The sequence below is a fragment of the Haliaeetus albicilla genome, chromosome 11 (assembly GCF_947461875.1).
Source record: "Haliaeetus albicilla chromosome 11, bHalAlb1.1, whole genome shotgun sequence".
Lineage (NCBI taxonomy): Eukaryota > Metazoa > Chordata > Aves > Accipitriformes > Accipitridae > Haliaeetus > Haliaeetus albicilla.
The window spans coordinates 18,208,241-18,234,842 of NC_091493.1; the positions used below are offsets into that span (position 1 = coordinate 18,208,241).

The following is a 26,602-nucleotide window of genomic DNA, read 5'->3' on the forward strand; positions in this document are numbered from 1 at the left end:
TGAGTGCAAGCCTCAGTTACCTGAGGCTGTAACATGTATTGTTAGCATACTTTGAGTCTCTATTTGCATTGTTATACCCTAGAACACATCATTAATCATCGCAGTTTGAAATTACCTTGCTTAGCAATTTTAGTTTCTATTTTCTCAAAGAGAAATAAGTGATTTCATGAGTCAAAGCCAACAGCCTGTGTACAGTGTAGCCAGCCAAACCTGAATTCTGCTTGAGAGTGGAATTTGTCACAGCTTCAAGCGCTTTTTAATGGGGCTTTTTGTTTAAGTAAATGTGAAGGAAATTCCATGGTGTCAGTATTCTTTCTTTCTAATAACTTACTGTGAGCTGCTTCCAATATACATTTTTGCTTTTTTTTTTTTCTTTTCTTTTCTTTCTTTCTTACTTTTTTGCCCTTTTGAGATGTGTATGTGAGGGAACCTGGAAGTTCTGACAGCTGCATGAGAGGTGGGTAGCAGCCTTTAAATGCAGGGCAGATATCTAATGTGGAAACTTTAGGGGTTCAACATCCTTGCAGGGAGGCATTCTGGAACTTTTAAGAGGTGGAGGTTTTTTGCATATCACAGAAAGGATCAGGGTGATTTGAAAGATATGTTTGTTATTGGTTTAGATATGAGGGGATGATTTGAACTCCTCTCTCTTCTGCTAGATCACTGGTTGCTCTTATCCTACTACCTTGCTTTTCCATCCCACAGTGAATTTGGGCTAAATGCTGTAAATTCTACTGCTTTTCCTTCATCATGTACTTTGCTTTCCTAGATGGATGGTCGTGTTCTTATTATCTGCAAGGGAAATTATTGCTGACGCTGATTATTTAAATGTTGATCATTAGCTTTCAAATTTCCAGACAAATACATGTGGGAGAACTCATAGGTTTGTGCTTGTTCAGGCTCTGGTCATATTTAAATGATATTCTTTTTTAACCATCAGGGCCAGAAATTCTTGCTTTCAAATTGAAAATTTATAGCTAGCTGTATGAATCCAGCAGGTGATATAGCTATCTGGAATAAATAGGAGGATTCTTACTGTAGTGGAATGCAAAGTAACACAATTTATTGCCGAAGAATAGTTGGTGATAAAATAATCTTTGAAAAATATGCCAAAAATGCTAAGTCTCTGAGAGAATGCCAATAACATGTGCCACTGGAATTGGAAGGATGAGACTACTATGTAGGAGGAATGTATAATAAAGACATACCATAGTATAGAAGTTGCAAGATGTTGCAACATCATCAACCAGTTCTAAGTGGTACTGATGCTTCTGGGTATATGAGGCAAAAACAGCATTTGGTGCGATTCAAATGATCTAGTTGAGAACGCCTGGGGTTTGGGAGTGCTGCGATGCTGCCAAGCTGAGTGCTGAGCTCATGCCAGCCCTCCAGGTTAGGGCAATAGAGCTGCTTTTGCCCTGCGTGGCTGGGTAGCAATGAAATCTATAGCAGCAGAGGGCTGTTGGTCAATGGATAATTTCATGTTGTATCTTACCTATTGTTTTTGAAAGCCATAGGGAGATCAGAAAACTCATGGCTTTATTTTTTCTTAAAGAGCTGGAATGTGGATGCCTTAAATCATTTAGTTTTTCATGGACTTTGACTTCTACCTTGCTTAGCTGCACTTGAAAATCTACTGAGGAAGTACAGACCACCTGTCTTATTGTTTATGATGCAACATGTTGTACTTTCTGTGCTTGACTCAATGAAGATAATAATTAACTTACTCTTCACCAACAAAAGTTACTCTTGCTTTGCTTTATTTGGTAAAGGAAGGATGCCTGTCACTGTGGAATGCTGGATTAGGCTGCTGGATGCCCTTTTGAAGTATCTAGTATTTGCCTGTCTCCTTGTAGAATTACAACATTAAGATACATAATAGAAGCTTTATTTATAACTGTAAGTTAAAATGTGGTGAAGACTAATAGCAGAATTACAATCCAAACTTGCAATTTAGTGATGTCTCAAAAGTCTGAAGTTTGAGTAGTAAGTTTCAGTTCTGAAGGAAGTGGAGGAAGGTCCATGCTTAACACAGCACTGGGTGCTGATGCACTTCCAAAATGTGATGTGGCTCATCTTTATTGTAAGGTCATTGTTTGAAAATATCATAGGTGACTAATGTGAAAAATGAAGGCTAATGAGTCAGTCCTTTTTCTAGTCCTTTCTGCTTTCTTGAGCACAGACCACCCTGCTAAATGGTACTACTCTGCTACTCTTCAGCAGTATTTCAGTGCAAGGTTTTTTATGTGCCTGAACATGGACTATGAGACGGATACACCCACTTTCACTGTGAAGTGGAGTTTGCACTGTCTCCTTGCAATAGAAGTAAATGAAGTTTGTCTTATGTTAGAACTTAGTAGCTCAGTGCTCTTAAATGACACTGAATTTATTTAGGTTACTGAGATTTGAAAAAAAATTCAGTGGTCTTTACATAAATAAGGTTTAGAAGTGATTTTGTTGTGATTTCACTGTGCAAAACAGAACTGAGCTGTAATTTCAGTTAAGTCTTGAATGTTCAACATTGTCAGTGGATAGTTATGTTGGATGGTAATATGGGTAAATGTGTTGGTTTAATTTAATAGTTGGTTCTAGGGGAAGGCAACAGCAAGGCAACACAATAGTCTGGATAAGCAATAGTGCTGCAAACATGCTACAGACAATAGTTGATCTGTCAGCTGTGAAGACCCGACTTCCAGGCTCCAGCTGGAGTTGCATAGCCATCTCTGTAAGGGTGCGAGCTCAGTGATCAAAAGGGTATCAAACGGGTGGATAACAATCAACTGAGGGATTTTTTTTTTATGTGATGTTTTAAAGTGATTAAAATTATTTTTATTGAGGGGAAAAGGTATTTGACTGTATTTAAATGTCACATTTAATACTATCAATAATTAAAATAATCTGTTCTAAATATACTTTAAATTAAAATTCCACTGCCTGTTTGCCACTAAAATTTTAGCAAATGAGATGCTGAATTAAAACTAGCACTAATGAACTGACAACCTAGCTTTTGACAATAAGTGGGTTTTTTTAGTTATAGTGCAGATATAACGGTTTTGCTTGTTCCACACTGTTTCTCAGCTTAGAATTAAAGATGAAAAAGCAAGAAACTTTATCTTTTAATGTTTGAGTAATAGCCTAGAGAGCTGAAGGGATGAGATCCCCTAGCTGTAAAAGTGTTTTGCATTGGTGCTTACCATCAATATCAATTTAATTCAGATTACTCTTAACACCTTTTTTTACAGTAGTTAAATAAAATAATGTCATGTAACTTCTGTCCATGTGCAGTTTGAGATTAGTATGAATGAGAAATTCTGTTTCAGAAAACATGCCATATGATGTTCACCATTTTCTGAAAGATAGTCCTGATTATTTAGTATAGTAATCTTGGCTAACTAACCTCAGTAAAGCAGAAACACAGATCTTGCAAATACTCAGAAAATGAGGAAAAAAAAGAAGGGTCTAAACATGAAGATGTTTTTAGACATATGAATGCTGAAAAATTTCAGGGGGAAAAAAAAAAGGAATAATCTCCATAGGGGAAAATGAGAGTTGAATGTAATTCAGGTATTTTAATAAATGTATCTTTTACAGTGTCTTCATTATTAGCAAAGCAAGAGCAAAATTTTGTGTATGAGGCTATAATGTGTTGTGTTAAAGCATAACTCAGCCTGTTCCTATATGCAAACCAGAACGCTGTCTCTCATCTTCTGCTCTAAATGCTGCACTTCCAAAGGCCAACACTGTTTTTGATGAGTGCTGGTATAATTGATGGTGGAGCTTACGCATAGAAACATAGGACTTTTGCAGAATCAAATAATTGTTTGGAAATATCTGTAGCGGTTGAGTAAAAACCTTTATGATATTAGTTGGTCAATAAGTGACACTTTCCCCTATTATGATTTCATCTTTCATATCTAAAAGTAAGAACTGTCACTGAAAGCATAGATGAAAATTGGGAAAGTGAGTATCATTTGTCAATGTCTTACAGATGAGGAACTGGAGCAGAGAGAGATGAATTGATTTGCATGAAGTTGCCCTGAAAGTTGGAGGATGTGGCAATTAATCCCAGCAGTTGGTCTAGACTGGTGGGTTTATGCTAACAGTAGTGAAAGAAAGAGAAAAGTGCCTGCATGGCTGCAGCTTGAGAATTCCCAGCAACCTCCTCGAGCTTTAAGTGAAGCTGATATGTTTTCATGACTGGGTATGTGGCAATACAGTGTTTTCTGTATGGATTAGATATAAATAGGAAGGATGACACAGTATAGGAACTACTGTGTTTCTGTTCAAATTTGCTTCTTGAATAAGAAATTCTAGTGTTCATATCTTCCATTTAATTCTCTCTTCCATATTTAATGTTATTTGCCCAGCTGAGTGGAAGTGATGCAGATACTGATTTAAAGGTCTCTTGTCCTCCAGCACATTCCCTTAGTAGAGAGGATCACTAAGCAGGGTAAGAGTCCAATTGATTTTGATTAGGGAAGGGGATAGTGATAACAGTTTGATTTGTCCCAGTTAAATTTTGAGTCTGTCTCATTTGCCAGGCGCTGGTGGTACAAACTGAACAGTTATCAGCTTTGTGCTGTGTCAAGTTGGTTGGTTTCTTCTGGCAGATAATACAGTATCTAACATTAAAGTAGTTGTTCTGTACCTGGTTCTGTATGGGCCCCTGAGAATGGGCAAGCCTCCCTTTGCCAATGGGCAAACTGGCACTGCGTTTTTGGGGTGAAAGAGGAAAGTTGTGGCCTTCAGGAGCTCAAGACCTGCTGCCGTTTGGGTTCATGGATAGCAAGTGTGTCAGAGAGGTACATCCTGCCAGGGCCATGGCTGCTTTGTAAAAAGAGCTGCGGAAAGAAGGGGAAAAGATTTGAAGCATGCTGCTAAAATCCACCAGGAGAGTGGTTTGCTTACCCCAATTGTTTACACGAGCAGCACCGCTGAGGTAACCTTTTCCGGGGAGGAGGGCAGCAGGCGTCCAGCAGCGCTGGAGCGAGCAGCCCTGGCGCGGAGAGCAGAGTGCGGCCAAAGGGTCTCCTCGCCCTTCGAACAGGTGGAAAGAGAGGTGTGGAAGGGCCTCGAGCAGCACACACGTGGCCCTGCACCTCCGCCCTTCGGGGAGGCTGACGGGCTCTGGGTGTTACCTGAGCGCGGCCATCTTCGTTACTGCCCGCTCCGGGCTGGCGACCCTCCCCTCACGCTGGCTGTGGAGGCAGCGGCCTCGGATCTCCGGCCTCGCCGCTGCCCCTTTAAGGCCCGACCTGCCCGGGGATCAGGTGCGCGGCCGGAGCGGTGACGTCATGGTGCCGGAGGCGGGGCTCTGGCTCCCGCTCCCGCGCTGTGTGTGTGTGTGGGGCGGCGGCGCTCTCCGGGCGGGCCCGGCCGGCGGGTGAGTGTGCCGGGGCCCCGCGGCCGCGGGAGGGGGGCGGGCGCGTCGAGAGTTGCCGGTGCGGAGTGCGGCCCTGGGAGCGCGGCGGGAGCGGGCGGGACGGGCAGCGGCCCGTGGGCAAGGCGGGTTAAATACGGCTGGATCCCGGTGCCGGGAGAGCGGGGGGAAGGCTTCTGAACGCGGGTCCGCTGCAGCAGGTGTCGCTTTATTTTGTGTTGGGCTGGCTGCTGTATAAGCAAATGAAAGGTTTTCTTCTTCAGCAAACTAGACTAGGAAAAGGTGCTGTGCGCAAGGTGTTTAAATATTTGCAAAGGTAATTTTCAGCTTTTTTTGTACAGGCATATGTAACGTTATATGGTTCACTTGTATTTACTTGTTTAAGCTGTTGCTGAGATAGTAAATGAACACCAGATACTGCCTTAGTTGTTTCTATTTCTCATGGTGACAAATTGTGCTGTGTACCTACTGTCCTTGGTAGAAGGTGCTTTGTTAAATTTAACTCGTGATACTTGGCATCAAGACAGTTCAAAACACTGGGGTTTGGAGTACAGGAGGGATGTAAGGTGTCTTATGGCTGCCTGCCCTCCCTCCCTTGCCGGCGGGAGGATTATAGCCCACCTGTATGGAGAAGAGTAATGACCATGCCCTTTGCCAGTTAGGTGGCAATGCGCAAGCCCATATGAAATTTACACCACTTAAATCTTCATACTTGCAGGAATTGCATTTGCTAGTACTGATGAAGAAAGGCAAAGTATTGATCATGGCTTTGGTTGTGTTTTTTTCATTGGTTGGTTTTTTGTTTTGTTTTTTTTACAAGGGTAGCGGAGGCGTTGTCGTCAGACATTCATTTAATCTCTGTGATAAATAGACTTTTATATTTGCAGTTCTAATTTCTAGCCTAATGTGTTCACTTTTCAACAGATAAGTTAAAATTGGCAGAAATAATGAAAAAAAAATTCCCTGCTCAAGGGAATTATCACATGAAGATAAAGTTGGCAGGAGGGCCTCTGTCATTTTTTGGGTAGCAGAAGGATATGACAAAGTAAAACAAGGCTTTATTAGGCTTGACTGTTGACTACAGGAAGGTCTCTCTGGTATTCTTATGCTAAAAATGTAGGCTAAGACATCCCTTTGAAGTCTTGAACTGGAAAGGCCCATCTCTACCACATCTAATTTCTGCATTAGGTGCCAAAGCAGATTTAGTCTCTAAATCTACAGAGCAGGATTCTGGAGTAGCTCCTCATTAAAATAAAGAAAAATACCTTTATGTATGGCCATATGTATTTGTTATGATATGTGCTATTTTTAGTTTTGAATGCACACCTATGAATCCATCTTTCTGCAGGTTTCTTTTATCTATTGCCTTGATAGTGTTTCAATCTAATCAGTATGCAATGGATGGTGTTTTTACTCTCTAAATTTAGCTGCTGATGTTCATACACTACTTGGTATTCTGTATTGCTCTTTGTAGTGGGCATTCTGCATGGATAGATGGGCTGCAATGGCCTTTGTCCTGGAATATGCATCATCCTAGTTGATTTATATGAACAGTGGGCTTTTTAAAAGGGTGAAGTATGTTAATCTAGAATGGTTTAAGACCAATGGAATCTTTATATTTAAGTATGTTAATGTATACTTGTGCTTTGTGCGTGCCTCACACCTGGGGAAGAGGAACCTCTGAGTGAATGTCACATTACCATAGTGTTTAATTAGTACAATTTTTTTGCATACTTATGCAGAGTACCGGTGTTCTGTCAGAAGCAGATTTGTAGTCCAAAGGGGTGATGCAGCTTTAGGACACCAGGCTAAGGTGAACAAGTAAGTAATCCAGGACATAGTAGGATTAGGCTACAGGGTGAAATCTGGTCAATTACTTTTCTACCTGAAAATCTCTTTAACTGCTAAGTATATTTTTTCATTACAGCACCTATTGCTGTGATGGATGTGACTTTCCGTAGATTTTTGGCGAGTGGCTCGTTGTTTCTTCTGGAAGTCATCAGCTATTTCTTACCCTCCTTTTTGATATTTTAGCATCTTAAGCCAATTTAATTTTGCTGGCTGTGAAACAAACAATAGCCCTCATAATGTGTGATTGTATATACTATTGAAAAAGTCACTGGATTTTAAGCATCTGCAACAGCTTTTGTAGGTGGATACAGTTCTAAGAAACAGTGGCTGTTCTAATGAAGTCATTAGAAAACATTGCAGGGTGCAAAGAAAGATAACTTAAGAAATGCTGTTACTTCCCCTGTTCTTTCTAATTGCAGATTTTCATAGAGAATTTACTTTCATGAATTGCAAATTAAAATTTACTGACATTTTTATCTACACACACACCCCCCCACACACCCCCAGTGTTTGGGGTGATTCCTGGAATCACCTATGTCACTGACTTTTGTTTGCAGCTCTTCAATGTTGTGGTATGGATTTGAATGCTCTTGGGAGTTCTGTGCTGTACATCCTGACTGCTTGTCAGTCTGCCAGGGTTCAGTCATGGGACAAACACTAAAAATAAGACACAACGGAAAATAATTAGTGCAGGAAATTTAAAATGATGTAAGGTAAAATTATATGAGTCTCATTACCTTCTCTAACTGTGGTTTTGCGATCTTGTTTTTTCTGTTGTTAAATTAAGTGATACAAAAGTAAACTAATAAAGCCAAGGAACTAGAATATCAAATGGGACAAATGAATATAGATAGGGAGAACTTTCTTGTAAGCTTACTTTTTCATTTTGGTTTCACACTGATTTAAGTTAGTTTCCAAAGTGAATCTTCCACCTCCAACCTGTCATCTCCTTTTTTTATGTCAAATAAGAGCCTGAAAAGCATTGGTTTTATTTGATGAAGACAGATGAAGTAATCTTGCATAATTGTCTTTCTCAAGACTTTCTTGCAAGCCTCTTGTCAAGGACCACAGCGTTGCTAAGATCCGTATGTATCAAGGTTTATAGGCTGGGTGCCATAGTTTAGGGTCACAAAATTATATAAGTTCTTGATGACACTGGGAAAAGTGGATATGGATTTATCACTCCAGTTATGCTGGTCCAATGCCATGTGCGTGCTTTACATAGGAAAAGTTATTTTCTGATCCCCAACTTAGTCAAACCGTAAATTAATTCCTGAATGTCTCAGGGTCATATTTAAACCACAGCAAATTCCTTTTCCTACAGGGAAACAAGTTTTGTGCTATGCCTTTTAGAGTATAAAACAGTGTGTGTGTCTGCACAGGTGATGGGAGATTTGTCTGTGGCTTTGGACACAGCATGGCATCACACTCATTCAAAGAATGTGCTAGTGCTTTGACCAAGAAATTTAGTTAAGTGCTTTCTAAGTGCTTTGATTAACAGGCATCTATAACTTAGTGTCTTACTTGCAGTCAGGAAGACCTTTTACCATCCCTTTTTGATAGGATATTTATAAAACATTCTTTTCGCATTGGTCCACATACTGAGGTGGAAGTTGTGAAAAGCACGATGGATTAAATGCAGTACACTGTGTTTTGCAGTCACTGGGAATAAGTATGCAATAGAATTGCTTTTCTTGGTTTTGTTTTAGTTTTAAGAGCATAGTAGCAACAAGAAATGCAGTTATTTATGGTATTTGTGGGGGTACCTCTTTGGTAAAGAGTAGTATTTTGGTTCCTGCTTGTGTTTAGTAACCTTTAAGCCTGGCTGTTTGTAGACTCCCAGACCTCCCAGTGCTACAGGTAAAACTAGTTCAAAGCACTGGGTTAGAATTCCTAGATGTAAAAAAGTCAAACTGTAGCAGGATATGTTCATAATGATATGCTCAGGTTACTAATACTTTGTTTTTCTCCCAGTTGGTTTTTTTGGTTTGGTTTTTTTTTGTTTTGTTTTGTTTTGTTTCTTGGTTATCTGCCAAAAGGAAGACTGGTTTCAATGAGGAGTGTTCTGCCTTGTAGTACATACACATAAGAAAGAAGACAGCTTTTTTCAGTTAAGTGGAAGATACTGAGTTTGTATACAAACTGTTCGTATATACAAGCAGTTTTTACTCTTAAAGTTGTAAATGGGCCAGATTCATTTGTGAAACCATAAGGTTTGGAAATGGAATTAAGGTGATAGTGCTCTTGATAGCTGAGGACTGGACTTTATATACTAAGGAATCCTTTCTACTTCACTGCTCCTAAGCTTATTTTTAAAGCTAGTTTAGATTTTAGTTTAGACTACTGGCCATGGCTTCTCAATTTAACTAGTAGTACCACCCCAAGCCACTCCACACAAAAAATACTTGTGGGGCTGTGTAGGGAACACTGAGGAACAGATCTGACTTCAAACTACCCTAGCCTGTCTTTCCACCCTGTTGCTCTTTACCCTGACCAGGTTGTCTGTGTGGCCACGCAAATGCTTGTGTTGCCATATTGGAAGGGGTTACACAAGGATGAGAATGAGCAGTTGGGAGGCTGAAGGAAAGTGGAGGGCTAAAAACTTTGGCCTCACATTAGCCATTCTCTGAATAGTCTTGAAAAGTATTTCTCATTCTCTGTTGATAACTACCAAAACAACGGTATGTTTGGTTATTCTTTAGAAATATTGAGAAATGGGAAAAAAGGCTTTTTGCTCATGTTGTAATTTACAACCTACTTGAATAGCTCTAGGTAACCTGATTTTAATAAAAGAATAGCTCAGATGGTAAGGGAGAAAGCAGTATTGGTTTTTATCAGTTTTCATTATATGGGTCCATTCGGCTTTAAGGCTGTGTCCACCCTACCAAAGCAAGCTGTGTCAATGAAGTAAAATCAAGATTTTGCTGTGCTCCTCCCCCCCCCCCGACAGTATTTAAACGGTTGTCTTGCCATGTGGAGAAGGTCAGCTGAGTACAGCATATGTGTTTGCCTAATACATTTGAACACATTACCCTGAAGTTTGTTAGAATGTTGTTAGATTTTTTTTTGTTGTTGGCTTTTTTCCCTCCTCTTGAAAAATGCACTGCTGATGCGGGAACATGAGCTTCTTTTCCTCAACCCGCCCTCTCCACCCTCCTCACCACCCAAAAAATAAATTGTTGGTGGTTACTGCTTTGTATCCACAGATTTAACTTTTTTGACCTCAAAGGTTTTCAATGAAGGGGCAAACATCTGTTTTCAGACTCCTAAAAAGTCCAGGGGATGCATACTGTAAATTAAAAACCACTGTCCTAGAAGAATGCACTTACTTAAAGAGGCTAGAAAAGATTAAGCAGGGGTTTTAATTTGCAGCAGTTGTTTTGAACTGATCTTTCCTGGAGTGCAGCGTGATGTTAACCTAATGCAGTTTCACTGTGGCTGCTTTGAAAAAGCGGTGGGCAGGTTGCTGGGTCTTGGCTGGGTGGTCCTGCTCTCTCCTTGCTTGGCCATGTGGCGTGTCTGCTCTCGGTTGAAGTGGCTCATGCAACCGGCTCACAGCTTAACGCAATACTCGGAAGCAGTGGGAGCATGAGGCTAAGGAAGGTAAACAGGCTGACACAGTCTGGTGTTTCCCACAGTTAAATGAAACCACACCTTTAATCTGTGTTATTGATTGCCACACAGGTGTCCTGAGTGCAGAGGGAGGGACAGCTTTGTTATCCGGGTGAGAGAATCTAACTTCAGTCCACTGTCAAGAGGCATTGCTCATCAGGCCTGCTTTTCTGAATCCTGAGTGAGCTAGCTGATGAAAAAACCCCTATCATTTTTATTTTCATTGTTAGAGTTGGCTTTTGCTGACTTACCACCCTATACTAGCTCATTTTGCAGACTGCCCAGTGTTAGCATAAGTGGAGCAGAAGGGGCACGTGATAGTGAATGGATCCACCCTGGTAGCAGCTGTCAGGTTGGCATAGCTGTATCATAAAACACACTGTAAGTTACCTGTGCAAGGAATTAGTGCATCTACACAGTATCTTTGCTTTGGTGGCAAAGTTCCTAGAAGAAGCTGCCGTAACAACTATTTCTTTGCTCCTGTACCTCTTGTAGTTTGCTGGTCTGTGTTGTGCCAGTTAAAACTGCATACTGCAGGACTGTTTTGTATTCTGATAACTGAAATTATAAAAATAGCCCCCCTTCATACTTTTATTTTCTGGTTATTTTTAACCCAGATTGTTTTCATGATGCAGTTTGTAATGTGGTCCTACACAGGCTGCCATCTGCAGAACAGAGCATCAGGTGAGAACAGGAATGAGTGATCTGTGAAAGCAGGGCAGGAACTTCTGCAACCAGCTTCTTTGTTGAAAGCAGTCAAGAAACTACATCTTCACCCTGTAGCACTTATTCCTGACAAAATTCTCCATGTAGACAAACTTATGGTATTTAAACTATACTAAATGTTATGACATATACAGCTTTATGAGTAGGAGTGCTGTGGCGGAAAATTATTCGAAGGTGAAGGGAAGGGCTAGCATAGCCTTTGCTGGGTAGGAAGCTACATGATCTGTGACAGCAGAAGGAAGCTCAGATCATATGACTTTGCAGACATTGGGAAAAGAACTGTTTTCAGTATTGAAAGAATGGTTATTGCAGCTCTCTGTCATCTATACTTTGTTTCTTCAGAAATTTTTTTAACTTACGCTTTTGTCATTTCCTTAGATGATCTATTTATCTTGCCAACTGTGAATGTATGTTGTAGGCATACATGCTTCTAATAGATAAGGTTGTCTGCAAATAACATCTGCTTCTCAGATTGCTGATCTCTGAACCAAAGCAGAAAAGCAAGGAAGGGAGAGAGAGAGAGATTCTGGCCTTGTTTCTGTTGCTTTATCTTGCCTGGTTTTCCTGCCTCATTTCAGTCTGAGGCAGCTATGTGGATGGCTGTGTAATTGCTAGCATTGCTTGTCAGGCCCTAGTAGCCCTAGGGGCTGCAGTACTTGACCAGAGCTGTTTGAGGGTTGCTGTGCTGTCCTAATTTAGGTGAAATGTTAGAAGACTGGAAATGCTCTTTTTTTTTTTTTTTTCTTCTTCTTTCTTCCTGTTCTGTGCAGAAATGTGGTAATTGGTCTGAATTCTTTCTTAGTTTGGTGGCAGTGAGTCAGATGCTTAGCTGGTGTGTTTGGCAAAGCTCTCTTTTGTAAGTGCAGCAGTGCTGTTGTGCTTCGGCTGGGGACAGGTCCCCTTGGTTCTGTTCGGGGCGTGGAGCCCAGCTTGCTGTCTGAACTGTTTGACTATCAAGTGGGGAGTAAAGTCTTACTTTCTGTCTGATGCAGAAGGATTTGTTTTAGTAGTAAAACACTTACCTGTCCTTTGCTGCTGTATGATTTTAAGAAGTTTTAATTTAGGTGTGATGGAAGCAGAACTGATCTTGCTTTAAAGAGAGCTTCTAAAAATAATTTTCATGCTTTCTTCATGCTTCATGAAGTATTGAAGAACTAAGTATTGTTTAGACAGGTAACTGTTAGTCTCTACTATCCGTGTGCCAAGGGACTATGTAAAGTGATGTCAAAGCAGGTATTATAAAATGTCCACAATTTGAGCCATACTTCTAGCAGTTAATCAAGTATGTGTGGTCACCTGAAGCATTTTAGCAAAAAGCTGAGAAATAGTTCTGAAATGATGGAAACTGAGGCTGAAGCAAATAGGAATTTGTAAACATCAGTACTACAAAACTCTTGGTATTACTGATTTAGGTGCTCCTGCCATTATGTGAGCGTTGGCCCACACCACCTCAGCAAGGAAATCGGTGGAGTCAGGGGAGCATTGATGTGGTCTTTGTGTCCAAGGAGGAAAGGTGAATGCTTCGTCCTTTGGAATGAGGAGGAGGAAAGGAGCATAGAGACTAGTGTTTTCTCTGCAAGGGAGCTTGCCAACCTCAGGTTATTGAGCCCTGGACATAATGCCACTTGAACAAATGGACTTGCTAACTCTTGATAAGACTGGTATGGATATTTGAAAGGAAAGGAAGCCTGCAGATCCAAGTAATGGTGCAAGACACCTGGAAGATTTGGGCACTTTTTCTGCATGACAAAAATGAGGATTGGCATATTGCTTTTTCCTGGAAAAGGTCTGTGTTGGTATTGCAAACTGTGCTTTTAAGTGGTTTGGCTTCCTTGAAACAAGCTGTTTGAGGAAAGAGTGCTACAGAGTTAACATGTTGTTTTAACCACACATAGCAGTGGAGCAGGTTTTGAGCCCAGCATGGTTACTGAACAATGTACTGGGTTTTGTTCACAATTATGCCACTATTAGTAGACTTTAGAAAATTATTTTATTTGAAATTTGCAGACACAAATCTGAAGCTTGGAGGGAAAAAAAGTATGTAGAAGCATCATGAGGTAAAACACTGCTTAGAGTATTGTGCCTTTGCTGTAGTTTTTTTCCTTTCTTGTTCTAACTCCTATTTTTGTCTCACCAAAACTCTATCATTATGGAAAGACGTACTTAAAACTTGGCTCAGCCCCTTCTATCCTGCAAGACTGGATTGTTCTTAAGGCAAACTGATTTAATTGTATTCCAACAGCTTCCTTTTTGCATTGTTTGTTTCTATTAGGTAAATGGTCCCGGTGGGGATAGTATCTTCAATACCTTGTATAGTCCAAAGCATTATTACATTTCAATCTAATTCTGTTTGTTAGCATTATATTGTGCTAGGACAGAAAGACAATGGTATGCATTGTTTTTTGTAACATAACCAAAGTTTTCTTTAAAGTTATTTTGGTCTTGGATATACACAGTAACTCTCTCTGTCTGTGCTATGAATGCAACCATGTTAGAAGAACAGATTCATACTGAATACGGATGGCACCAGTGTCCTGGAGCTGTACTGTAAGTTTGTCTGGGAATAATCGTGTAGTAATGCTGCTTCTGAGCTTAAATAACTGAGTTTATAGGAGATTTTGGGGGTAGGAAGCTGTTTTTCTGAACAAGCTTCTTTTTTCCTTGATCAGTATCACTGGCTTTGAACCACAGGGGATGGTTCCAGGAATTGTCCTGCGATAATTGTTCTTTGAAAAACTGCTTTTAAATTTGCATTGCAACTGCCGGGCTCTGAACCAAGGGATCAAAACTGAAGCCATTCTTCGAGTCCTTTGCATTTTTTCTGTTAAATGGCTACATGTCATTCCTGGTTATCAACCCCTCCTGTGAGAAAACATCCTTCATGTTTAACTAAACAGTTTGCAGGAACTTTGCCAGTTTGTAGCATTGAGGGGAGCCCTGCCTTCCATGGACAGGCTGCTGCTATAAAATGAAGTCATCCCTTACAGCCCTGTCTCCCCCTCCTCTGCCCCCAGTCTGGTCCCTTTCTATAAAAGGGTTGGGAAACCTTCCTCCCTTTTGTCTGGCTTCGTTTCTGAAGGGAATTGTCGGGCCGGGCCTCTGGCCTTATCTCTGTTGTCAGAGCTGCCTGCCTGGTAGGTGGCAGCAGGGGCTGCACTTTTCAAATGAGGCTTTCCTGTGCTGAGGGAGGCCCTTGGTTTTTTGTTTTAACAGCTTCCTATTGTTTGAAACAGCAGGTTGTCCCCTCCCACGCTATTCTAGCTCTTTCCTCATCCCTTAAATAATTTTTCCATGCAAGTATTACTCAGAGCAGTTACTCCAGCAGTGAGTCCTCTGAGAGTTTTCCCAACACGCTCTCATCTCCAGCTTTTGTTGCAACACCAGTGTGGAGTTCACGCAATAGAAAGTGATTTCTGAAGGTAGGTCCTTCTGATTTTTAAATCTGTTGTTTTAATTCAGTGTCACCACTGCTGTGACATGACTTTTTTTGATTCAATCCAAGTTGTCACAGGAATTCTCTCCTGTATATGGTACTGAAAGGTAGAAAGTACTGCTTTTCAATTCCGACTGTCTTTTGTTTCTAAGATGCAAAGAAAGAATATTGCTTCAGTTCGTTAATAGTTTGCTTTTCAATATTCTAGTCCTGCTGTCTAATGGTGTTTTGTATGTGTACATTTTAGTTATGTTCTGCTACCTGTGTGAAAGGCACTTTCTAAGCCATAAGCTGCCTCTGGTCCACCATACTATAGCTTCTTCTGACTAATAGTATCCATGATAAATTTGAAGATGAAGCCAGTCAGAATCTGTTCTTACCTTAACGTTTGTTGCAGCTGGAAGGGATGTTGGCAGTTCATTTCCCATCCTTGTTACTTTACAGTATAACTATTACCTAGTCAGAAGCTCTCTGGGCTGCTTTTTTGATAATTTAGATGTGGTTTTGCTTCCCTCTACTTGTCGAATTCTGTGTTAGAAAGTTGACAGTAGAGTCAGGTATTAGATACATGTAGAGCTTTATAATTTTAATAACAAAAAAGTTGACTTGTGAAAGCTAACTTTCTTTGGCTGGTTTCCTGATCCCCTGCCTTCTGTAAAGTGTCTTGTTTCCAAAATAAATAGTAATTATTCTGTGAATTTTTGAAGTCTACCACTGCTATTCCATGCTTCTCGCTGCTTCAGCTTAGCATGAAGTACAATTTTGTTTAAATCTGTAGATTTGGAAAAAAAAAACCAAACCGCAAACTCTTTTCATACATTTGGTGGTACTAAGCAGAGGTCTTAATTCCACAAAATGATAAATCCGGTTCTAGAGTTTGTCACCAGAGGGGGATGGGGGGAAATAACCTGTGTATCATTTCTACTGCTCATCATTCAGTATAATAAACACATTCTGCCTGTTGAAATGCATTCCAAATTTTTTCGAAGGAATAACTTTGTAATCCCGGTGTGTTTTAGGCTGCCCTAGAGATTGATCATAGTCTGCTGAGACAGGGCTCAGCACACCTAGAAGAGGAAGTCCTGCTCTCTTTGCTCTGGCTATAACTTCTTAATGAGTTGATTCAGGTCACTAAACCAGCAGGAAATAAAGCAAGCCCCTCTCCTCCCCTCTTTCCATCCCCCCAAAAGTGCTAATTTTGTGAGCTGAATTTGCTTCTGTGAGCCAAAGGGCAGAGGTGGTAACTGCCGGCCCCAGAGCACTGGGGTGGAGAGGGGGTGTGCCCTCTTCCCTACACTGGTGGCCGTGAGGTTTTGGGTTCATTTGTTCACATAAAAAGGTCACTCTCAGATGTTGCCTGTCTGAGGTGATAGGTCCTTCTTCTAGTACGGTGTACTTGGTGGGAGTTACAGAAGCTTTAGGCGCCTTTTTTTTTTTTTTTTTCCAAACTGGCAGTTCCAGAAACCTTTTGCTTTTCTTTGGCAAGAGAAGCATTGCAGTGGACATACAGGGGTTTATGTGTTTTCTGAAGTTGTTAATTTATAATGTAGTTATGCCTATAGGTTACAGCAGTAATCTCAGAGTTTTAGGTGTCTTAAAAACCCAAACAGGCTGATTCTGGGTTAGAGAGTTCCCTGTCTAAGGCCAGAGAACCATGACAAACAGCCAGGGAAGCAAAGGAAGCAGACTGTGGTGGCTGTCACGATGAACAATGGTTTTGGCACACCTGCTGCCTTGCCGCTGAGCTTCTCCGTGCTTGGCAGGAAAGGAGTGATCTGGAGGATAACCAGATAGTTTTGTAGATGTTTTTGGTATGTTTCCATCTTCTCTGACGGAGAGAAAACAGAAGCACTTGCTTTATAATGTGACGAATAGCTGGTGAAGGCTGGCACCATCAACTTTTGGGGCAGGATTTAATAATGCACTTAAAAATGGGAAAGTCAATATTATGCTAGAACTGAGGGCCCTTAGAAGCGAATGCAGGGAGACTTGATGTACCACAGGAAGGGGGAATAGTGGGATACTGTCAAAGCAGTATGTTAGAGAAAATTATGCTCATGCTACCCTTCTGAATAGGTACAAACATATCAATATACTTGAAGAAAAAGAGTTTTTGTAGTAATCAGGAAGCAAAATGAAGAGAGCTGGAACAAATGCATTTGTAGGAAGGTTTTGCAGTATGATAGAGTTTTTGACTCCACCAAGAGCCAAGTGGTGTTAATCAGTTGCTGTTTCTTCTCGGAGTTGTCACAGATGTAAGCTGCTAGACAAGATTACTTCTTCCAAAGAATAGTGTGTCACAGCCATGCCATTTCATCCATTTTCCAGTTGTGTCTTTTCAGGTTCTGATGGTTTGGATCACAATAATTGTCTTTTTAACTAATGTATTAGTATGTATGAAATTCCACAGGTTTTCTCTAAGTTTCTCATGTACTCTATTCTACAAGAGGATGTGTGTTACTATTGCTGTCCTAATTGGTGAGCACCGATGTCACCAGAGTATATTGGAATTGGAGAACTTGGGGGGGACTGGGAAAAAATTAGAATGCTAAAAAGGCAGAAAAAATTCCTTCTAGTCTAGCAAAGAAAATACATCTAACACTGCACATTTTGGCTCAAGCTCAGAGCAGCTGAGCTTCAAATAGAGTGACTTGAGTCCCGATTGACCAGAAAAGATTTTTCCAGGCCAGCCACTTGGTTGCACATGTGGACACACACATGTGTATGATTTATTTTATTTTTTTAAACACAGAGGAAGGATGCATAGACTCTTAATCTGGATAGAATATTTTTATTTTTTCCTGTCTCCCTTACAGGTGTGTATAAGGAAGTGTTATATGTTGTAATGCTGGTTAAGCAATGGATAATAATAATAATAGTAACAGTGCATCTGAATGCTTTCTTCTAGTATTGAAGGAAAATTTTGTAATTGGTTTCTCAACAAAACATTTATTGTGGCGTAACAAGGTGACTGAAAATACCATCGCGGTGTGGTAATCCTTCTTGATAAGGATAGCTCTTACCAATGGTGCTTTCCCAGATGTCAGGTGATTGTTCCTTGAAGGCTTGTTATTCTGAGAGAGAGGACTTTGAAACAGGAGAGTGTTAGGTTTTGTCCTTCTATTGCCTTGCTGGTGTTCTGGGTCTGCATCTGTTTCTGTACCAGGTTGCTAATCTTCCTCAGACCCTCTTCTGGCAAATGCAAGTTATGTCCCTTCAGCAGCTTTTTGTATTGCCAGCGTATTGTCTAGGGAATTCTGGGGAAAACAAGTTACATTGTACAGCATTAAAATGCTTGGAGACACGAGCCTGGAGCAATATCAGCAGGTCTTGTCCTAACAGGATTTGGCAAGAGGAGGTGTGGGCAGTGTGTGGCATGTGACCCTGCTGTGCAACTGGAAGGCGAAGGCTCTGTCCTGTAACCAGCTCCAGGTGGTGTTGGTGCGGGGGCAGCTGTGTACTCTTGGTTGGGGGCTGTGGGAAGAAGCAAGCCTTGGAGACCATCTTGGATTGCCATGGCAGGATATGGAGTCTGCCTTCTCCTGTGGTGAGCTCCCAAAAGACTGAAAGGATTTTAACATCAAAAAAGCCAAATTTTATTTAAATAAGTACTAGAAATTTTGCTTTTTTAAAAGAGAAAATTCCAAAGAACTGCGAAAAACAAAATGGAAATAAGCTTGCGTGCAACTTTCTTGTTGCCTGCTATGTCTCTGCTTCCCAGCCTGTCAGTCACTGAGTGGCCCCAAATGTCTATGAGAAATTTTGTGCCATGTCTTAAGACCAGCCATACCTTGCAGTCCCTGGAGCCCTCTCCTTTAAACACCCTTGGCACCCCCTCCCCAAGGGGGACAAGGCAGGATGGGGCTGTACCCCTGCCTCCAAAGGAGCTACATGGCACAGCCACACTCTTAAAGGATCACACACATATTTAGAAGCCAGAAACCAAACACTTATATAGATGATATTATCCTGAGACCAGTTACTTCCCCATCCCCAGCTGCACATGATGGAGCGGAAGAAGCCATAGAGCTGCTGTCGTCTCTTTCCCTAAGGCTTTTCTGTGCTCCACTCCTTGCCCTGTTCCCTGAGGTACTCAGTTCGAATGGCTGAGACACATCAGTTTAGGCTGGGTACTTCTCTCTATGGGGCGGGGGGGAAAGATGAGTACGCACAATATAATGTACCAGTTGAGGATGCTGTGCTTTCTAAATTTCATGTGTTCTGGGCTGGAGTAAGCCAGAAGCTGTGTAATCCTTTGTGCTTAACCTTGCAGCACTCCCAGGAGTCACTGTTGGAAGGGTATGTGGTTTCTGCCAGATGTATGTTGTCTTTTGTTTCACAAATGGTTTCGGCCATCGGTGCAGGATCAGATTTGGGAGTGTAATGGAAGTAGCTGTTTGCTTTTCAGTAGAGCTCAGACCTGCAGCAGCACTGAAACAGTTGAACCACTGCTGAAAGAAATTAAACTAAATCTCTGAAGTAAGCATCCTTTTATTTACAGTCTAGGCTGAAATCCTACTGTCTGAAGCTGAGCAAGGCTGCTGTTTTCTCTACCTACTCTTTCAGTGTTGAACTCGGTGGCTTTAACATTTGTTGTTGGCTGGGTACTTTAGAGTCCTGTGAGGCCAGGCCTTGTTTTTGTATATGGGGGCACGTGTACATACCCTCAAACTTGCTCTTTTTCACTCTGTTTTAAAATCACAACAAGAAGTTTTATTAAGGATGTTTTCCTCTCCACGTGTACCAGTTGGTTAAATGTATTATGACTTCCCTGGGCACCCACAGAATTCTGTTTTAATTTCATATTTAACAGGCTTCTTCTAGTTGCAGTGAGAGGAAGTCTGGTGGACTACCTCTTTATGCTCTTTTTCTGCCAATGAGCAACCTGCAAATAATGTGGAAAGGCTCCATTCATGGTATATACCTCCTCTCGAGCGCTTCCTGTTTTTTTCTGGAGGGAGGTTCTGGTGCCACTCAGTAGTGTCATTTCATCGCCAGGCAGAGAAAAAATAAATCAAAGCTGTTGACATCGTTCTTCTTTTTCTTACCCCAACACCCAACTGGTCTGTTCAGCTTGTATTATACTGCATTTGCACAGCTTCTGTTTCTGTGACCCATTAGGACAGGGCCTGCTTGTACTTAACAAGAGTCTCTTTCATGCTTTGTGGATCTCTCTAGGTTACAGCAGGACACAAATAATCCCTTTTGCATTTGGTAGTTTCACAGTACTCTTCTGGTGAAGATGAAATAACCTTTTGAATGAAAACAGTAACATCATCTCTATAAGCCTGGTTTTGATACAAGGTAATTGTATCATTATTTCTGCATTTTGTAGAATGAACAGCAGCTTTATTTCCAGCAGATCCCAGGATTTTAAGATACTAAAATCAGTAAGGAAAGAGTTTGTATAAGTTTTCAAAATAAGTATGGAAGTAGTTCCTTATGGTAGCATCTGGTAAAACTTACATAAACAGTCTTTGAATCATAACTTAGAAATTTGAATTCAGACTTTGAATTCAAAAGAGGCCAGATTTTTATGAAAGTTCATATGCAAATCTTACAGCTTCACCTTAATTTTGGTTCTAACAAAAATGAAAGATCTGTATTTCAGAAAACTTGTTTATAGGATACAATATGCTTTGAACACATGAAACTTCCATCTGTGTATATACTATGCATATTCTGTAATGTTTTAGTTTCTGAAATGTATTTCTGACAAATATACTGTATATGAAAATGAAAGAAAGTACCTTTTGCCCATTTTAGCCATCTACTCCGAATTTCAAATGGTGAAATAGGTTGAACTGGATTTGGAGGCTTTTTTTTAACAACTACTTGATAAAAAGACACCAGGGTTTTTTTGTTCTCCGAAATATTTATTCTAGTACATCTTTCAGAATGTCTTATACCAGAAGAATTTAAACAGAGTAAATTGTCTATTTGTAAGGGGCTTCTCAATGAAAGTAAAATTTCAGGTAATTGAGGTAGCTGCATGTCCTGTTATACAAGGGCTCCTTTCCTGTGTTTGCAGGAATTATTATGTGACCTTGCCAGTGTTTGATGTTTAGCTGTGAGTTCAGGACTGTTGTGCATTCAGTTGTCATTATCCCCTTCTTTAAGAAACAGAGCCCTGCAAAATGGCCACTTACTTTATGAGATTGATGGATTGGGGCTGCAACTGAGGAGAGGCACAGTATGTCCATGGCTGTTGGCTTGGCCAGCAATGGCCCAGTTGGCCGGGTCTGGTCTTGGGGTGCAGAGGTGCTATGGCAGCATATTACAAGTACTGTATTTGCCAGTGGGAGACAAGAGCACCACGTGCAAGTTTGGGATGTAAAGTTTTGAGGTTTCGTCGTGTCTATTTGCTTCCTATTTAAAAAGGGGAAAAAAAAAAAAGAGCTCATCAGTTTGCACAGAGAGTCTTTTCCTCTGTAATTTCCCTAAATGCATTGGTCAGATGTTTTCTTCGGCTGGTCTTCTAGTTGTATAGAAAACAAAAAATCAGACTTTGAGTCCTACTCCCCCTGCTCGTCTGTTCCAGGTTGTTGGTGAGGTGTATGGTATGTTTCCCCCAACCTGTTTCTTTGTTTTACTCTTCCCATATGCTATTAACTGCTCTTGGATATGGGATGTTTTGATTCAGTAAGCTTTTTCTTGTGGTATGTACAAGGATTTTTCCTACTCAGGTTCTGAAGTCTTCAGTGGGTTTTGTGGGAAAATGCTTCTGTATACAAACCCAAATGAAGCAAAAATGAGTTTCCCTGTTCTTGTTAGTTATGGTTATTCCTCTGAAACTAAATAGTAATGATCTTAAACCCAAGTTGAGATTATTAAGTGCTTATGTATGTGTGCACACTCGTGATTCTGCTGAAGTGTTATTTATAGCTGTACAGCACAGATGACTGCTTAAAAAAAAGAGGAATAATCAGCATGTTGTGGATGCTGGGTGCATGGGTTTGTATTTTTGTGTAGAAGTATTAATCTATATAGTGTTCTGCAGTGCAGCAGCAATCCCCCTACTTGTCAGTTTTAGCAAGGCAGGAAAAAATGATGTAAGCATTTAATACTGGGACCCAGCACAGGCACCTTAAACTGCTGCTCACTCTTTCTTTACTCTCTCTGGCTATGCTTTGTTTGCACAAGTTCCTCTATACTGCTTTAGTTTTGTACCTTTGTATTAGTCTGGCAAGAACGTGAGTGTTACAAGCCAGTTTCATACGTGGTAGTGGTGGTATATATAAACCAAAATACAGTGAATTAATAGTTTGAGAATATGCTGTAACTATTATTTTAATACCAAATATTGCCCTGAGCTAAAAGAAAAGACTGAGGGAGTAAATACTTTTATGGTACTATCAAATATGTTGTCCGGCCCCAGCCGTTGATCATGAGGAAAGGTGGGAATTGTTTCTGCCCACTCTCTGTGGAGGTTTCCACTAGCCAGTGGTATCAAAAAGTCTATTATGTGCCTGTGTTGAGGAAACTGATTTCTGCCCTGGGTGTCGTCTTTCCCCTGGAGAGAAGTGCATTGCAGTAATTCTTAACACATCACCAGAAAGACCTATTTTTCCACCCGAAGGCTGTCCATCTGTCTGGTCTGTTGCTACTCTCAATGTGTTGCTGCCTTTGCTTAGTCTGCGCTGTCTGTCCTTTGAAATTGAAGTACTAATGGTGCTGGAGGAGTTCTGTTTGCTAGTTTTCCTGCAAAATCCATTTCTTGTTTACCCATGGTTTTTTATTCTGTGTGGATGTGTGTGTATTAATGCATTCAGTTGTTTCAAATGTTACTGAAATCAAGGTATAATGAAATAGAGTTTAATGAAACAGGGATTTGTGTTGCTGTAATATGAACAGCATAGATTTGGGAGTTGATTGCTACTGACTTCTGTTTTAAGGAAGGAAAGGGGTGTGAAGATTGACAGAACTCATAATAAGGTAGATGTTACAGAAGAGGAAGAATTTTTCTGTTCAGCAGTGAAAGTCTATGAGGTCAGGAAAAGAATGGCAGCAGGATTTTAGTATTTAAATAGTTGTCATTCGTTAAGCCTTATGTTGCTGAATACTACTATTTCTAGGAACTCTTCAGTCATTGGGCTGGAATTTGCAAGCCAAAGTAGAAAACTTGTTTTCTTGGGTCAGTGGTATTATCAGAAGAGAGATGAGATTTTTTTTTCTTGTGAATAAGGTGCCACAAGAAAAAGGTCTTTGAAATGTTGTTGCAATAATTGGTGGCTGTAAAATACAGAATTTTGCAATGAAAATGTTTGTTTATATCTGGAGATTGACTCAAATACTGAATTAATCTTGAAGCTCCCCTTTGGAGAGCCAAGGTGAAGATTTGGAAAAGGAATAACTGGCAGCAGGAGGCTGGCTGAGCATTCACTAGAATCAAACCAGAACCTTCCATTTCACCATATGGTTGACAGCTGCCCTGTTCCTATTTGTCGTGATTTTCTGTGTTACACAGGATTGATTGGTGATGTTTAACTGCTTTTGAGCACTTACGTAACATTTGAAGCTGCCATGTTTTCCCCGTTTATCCAAACTCCACAAGTTCCATATGGAGTGGGATGAAAAGCTGGTTTCACGCCACTGTTCGTCCTTGTGAAATGCCCAGCACCAAGACTAGGGGTAGGTGGGGTGTTTTTTGAATACCGGCTTGGGAGAATAAACTTAGATTTCATATAGAAAGCAGTACAAAACCTAGGATAAGCACTTTGGAAATCCAGGTGTGTTAAAATGCAGGCTTTCGTTACCGTGTACAGCGGTCTTAAAGAGTTGGGCAACTGTGAAGGGGAGATCTGAAGGGAGTGCAAATGGTTTTGAAACGGTTTGAATTTACTTCAGGCTGGGCAGACTTCCTTAATTTTATATATATTCCTTTCCTCTTCAACTGTCAGGGAAAAGTTGTTGACATAACAGATCCTTTGGGCTGTGTAACAGAAAGAGGGGCAGCTGCTTCCGAAGGAGTTTGGAAGTAGGACACAAAGCTGTAGGCTCGTCAGCCTCTGTTCGCTGTAACCTCCACAGCAAATGCGTGTGCTGAAAGTACTGTGATGCATGAGATCAGTGGTTATTAATACCATGTTTTCGATACGAGTAAAAGTTTTATCTGGGGAGTGAAGTGTGTTTTGCCAATAAGCCCCACACAAAGTAAATAATGTGGCATTTGCATCTCTAGTTCTGACCTAATCTCTCTCATTGTTTGTCTTCAAACAGAAGCCCTTTATTACTCGATTATCCCACATCGTGCTTTTATAAATTGTAGTCTCTAAGAAGAGATGTTTTTGTCCAGAAACTTGTAGGTTATCTTGCAGGTTAAGTTATTTTTCGATCAGAAAAGGCTGTAATGCTGGCTTTAGATATTTAGAGCGGTGTGTTTGGCTTATTTATTTATTTATTTTTAATTGTAATTTGGCTTTGAATCATTGTCATGTTGTATTAGAGGTCTTTGCTGGATGGGTTTTAAAAGCTTTTCTGATTATTTGAGAGCCAACTGGATACTTTGAGTCCCTTTAATTGCTTTATGAAAGTGGGCATCGCTACCCTATTTGCTCTCAGTAGCTCTATGGGATAAGTGACATACTTTTCCACTATCTTGAACAATAGTCTGTGTGGTCATAAGTTTGCACAGAAAACAAGCGTTCATCAGCTGATGTCCTTCTTTCAGAAAGGGCTGCAGAAATGACTGCTAAGACTTTGTAACTGTGGAGAAGCACCCACAGGCAGTTGGGAAGATGTAGAGAGGTTGCCCTCGAGCTCGAGTAGGTAGAAATTTCCAGCCCTCCACCATCACTGAAGCTTCTGCAGTTCAAAGCCAATGGCTTTCTGCTGCTTTTTTTACTGAGAGGTGCTCTTTAAATAGATTTGGCTGTCAGGCTTAAAATCAAATGATTCAGATTAGGTAAGTGTTTGCAAGATTTCATTACACTGTTTTAAGAGACAGTCCACTACAGTTTTATAAAACCCACAAGCATTTTGGATGAAGAAGTTGGAGAACTGCTTGCTGTAAAGAATATCTTCATGCAGTTTAAAGCTATACTTGACCCCAGCAGCATGCAGAGTCTCACTTTGGGGTATTTCTGCAGATCGTGTCTCTCTCCATGCCCCTTGTTGGTCTGCACAGTTAACAGGATCATATAGTGGGTTTGTTTTTGTTTTTCATGTGTTATTTGTTGGTTTGAAAAGCTGGTATAAGAACATATTCTTTCTTCATAAAAAAAAAAAACTTGTTCAGTTTTCTCCCTCCAGTCACTGTAGAAGCAGTAAGCTGCCTACTAGTTCAGAAATGCCAGTGTTGCCACTTCAAGGAGCTGGCTTCCCAACAGGCAATTTGGCCTCTCAGTAATCCTGCCTATAGTTTCTTCTAGTGGTTGGTAGGCTGTATAAATACAGTGGTAGTGACTGAAATTACTGCAGTTTTAGTCAAGGATGTGTGTTATCCTGGTTTACTCACTGTTCTGTCTAGTCCCTTCAGTTTTGGTTTCCATTATCTTGAGATGGTCTCTCAGAAATGGCCTTCATTGTGTCTTCTGGGAAACCCATAGTGTTTGTCACAGGCTTGCTGTATGCTCACTGTCTATAGAAGTACATCTGTGGATTTGGGGAAACTTTTGTTTTTAATCTTCACTCCAAGGTCATTTTGATGGTCTTTACTAGCAACTTTTAGCCTAACACTTGGATAATTACTTTTGCATCAGGTAAATGGAAACATTTCCCTGGTGCCTGAAAGACCATTTATCATAACATTATGCAAACTCTGAGTATCTTTTCTAACATGGTTCTGGAGAGTTAGCCTAAGGTCTCAACTCACAGCTTTGTCATAACTTTGCAACACTCACAGACTAGGAACTGTGCAATAGCAGAATGAAAAATAAGGAAGACCAGTATGAGTATGTTGTGGACATCAGTGGTGCTGTCAGCTCCTGCTCCCACCCAGTAGGCACAAGTAGCACAGAGCCAGGTAATTAAGTCGGTCCTTTAAGAGGAGGACTGACAAATGGGTGTAAGCTTGACAGCAAGAGCATCACAGGCTTTTTTTCCCCTTCTTTCTCCCAGCATAGCAATCAAGACTGAGAAAATGCATGCATAAAGCAGAAAGTTTTAGTTTGTTTTTTTTTTTTCCCCTGTATTGTTCCATTTGCACTATCAAAAAAATTCTTGGAGATGGAGATGAATGGAAATAATTGTACCTTTTTGTAGTTGTACAGTATTGTCTAGGTACACAAAGAAATCTGTCCAGTATTTCTGGCTAGCTAAGAATCTCAGAAAGAGAAGACATCCTCAAAAGGAGGAAGTCATCCCCTTTTTGGTTGTGTGGCAGCTGACTTTTGTCAGGGATGTTTACCTTTAAGATCACTGCCCTGTTCACTCTTCTTTATCCAGCCTCATGGTTATTCGGTAATGGGAGCTCTTTCTGTCCCTCTATTTTATTTCATCACCTTCAAGATTGAATTGAGACTGACTTGCAAAGCTGGCTATCCTTTGGGATGTCTAAACTGTAAATGGAGGTCTTAATATTGATAGCTCTGCAATTAAATATAACTTAATCCATGCAGAAATTAGCAAATACTTTCATAATTTCAGCTACATGGAGAAAG

General features: G+C 40.6%; 1 protein-coding gene across 14 annotated transcripts in view; it reads left to right on the plus strand.

Moving 5' to 3' along the window:
- USP54 (ubiquitin specific peptidase 54) overlaps positions 1–26,602 on the plus strand; it is a 131,659-nt gene that overhangs the window by 23,788 nt on the left and 81,269 nt on the right. Inside the window, exon 1 of one of the 14 annotated variants that reach the window (XM_069796354.1) lies at positions 5,362–5,383. The exons of 12 other annotated variants lie outside the window; for them this stretch is intronic. The gene's annotated coding sequence lies outside the window, so the exon portion shown is untranslated. Of the gene's footprint in view, positions 1–5,361; positions 5,384–14,890; positions 14,989–26,602 lie in introns of those variants that run through there. One more of the 14 variants, XM_069796352.1, reaches the window with a different exon arrangement.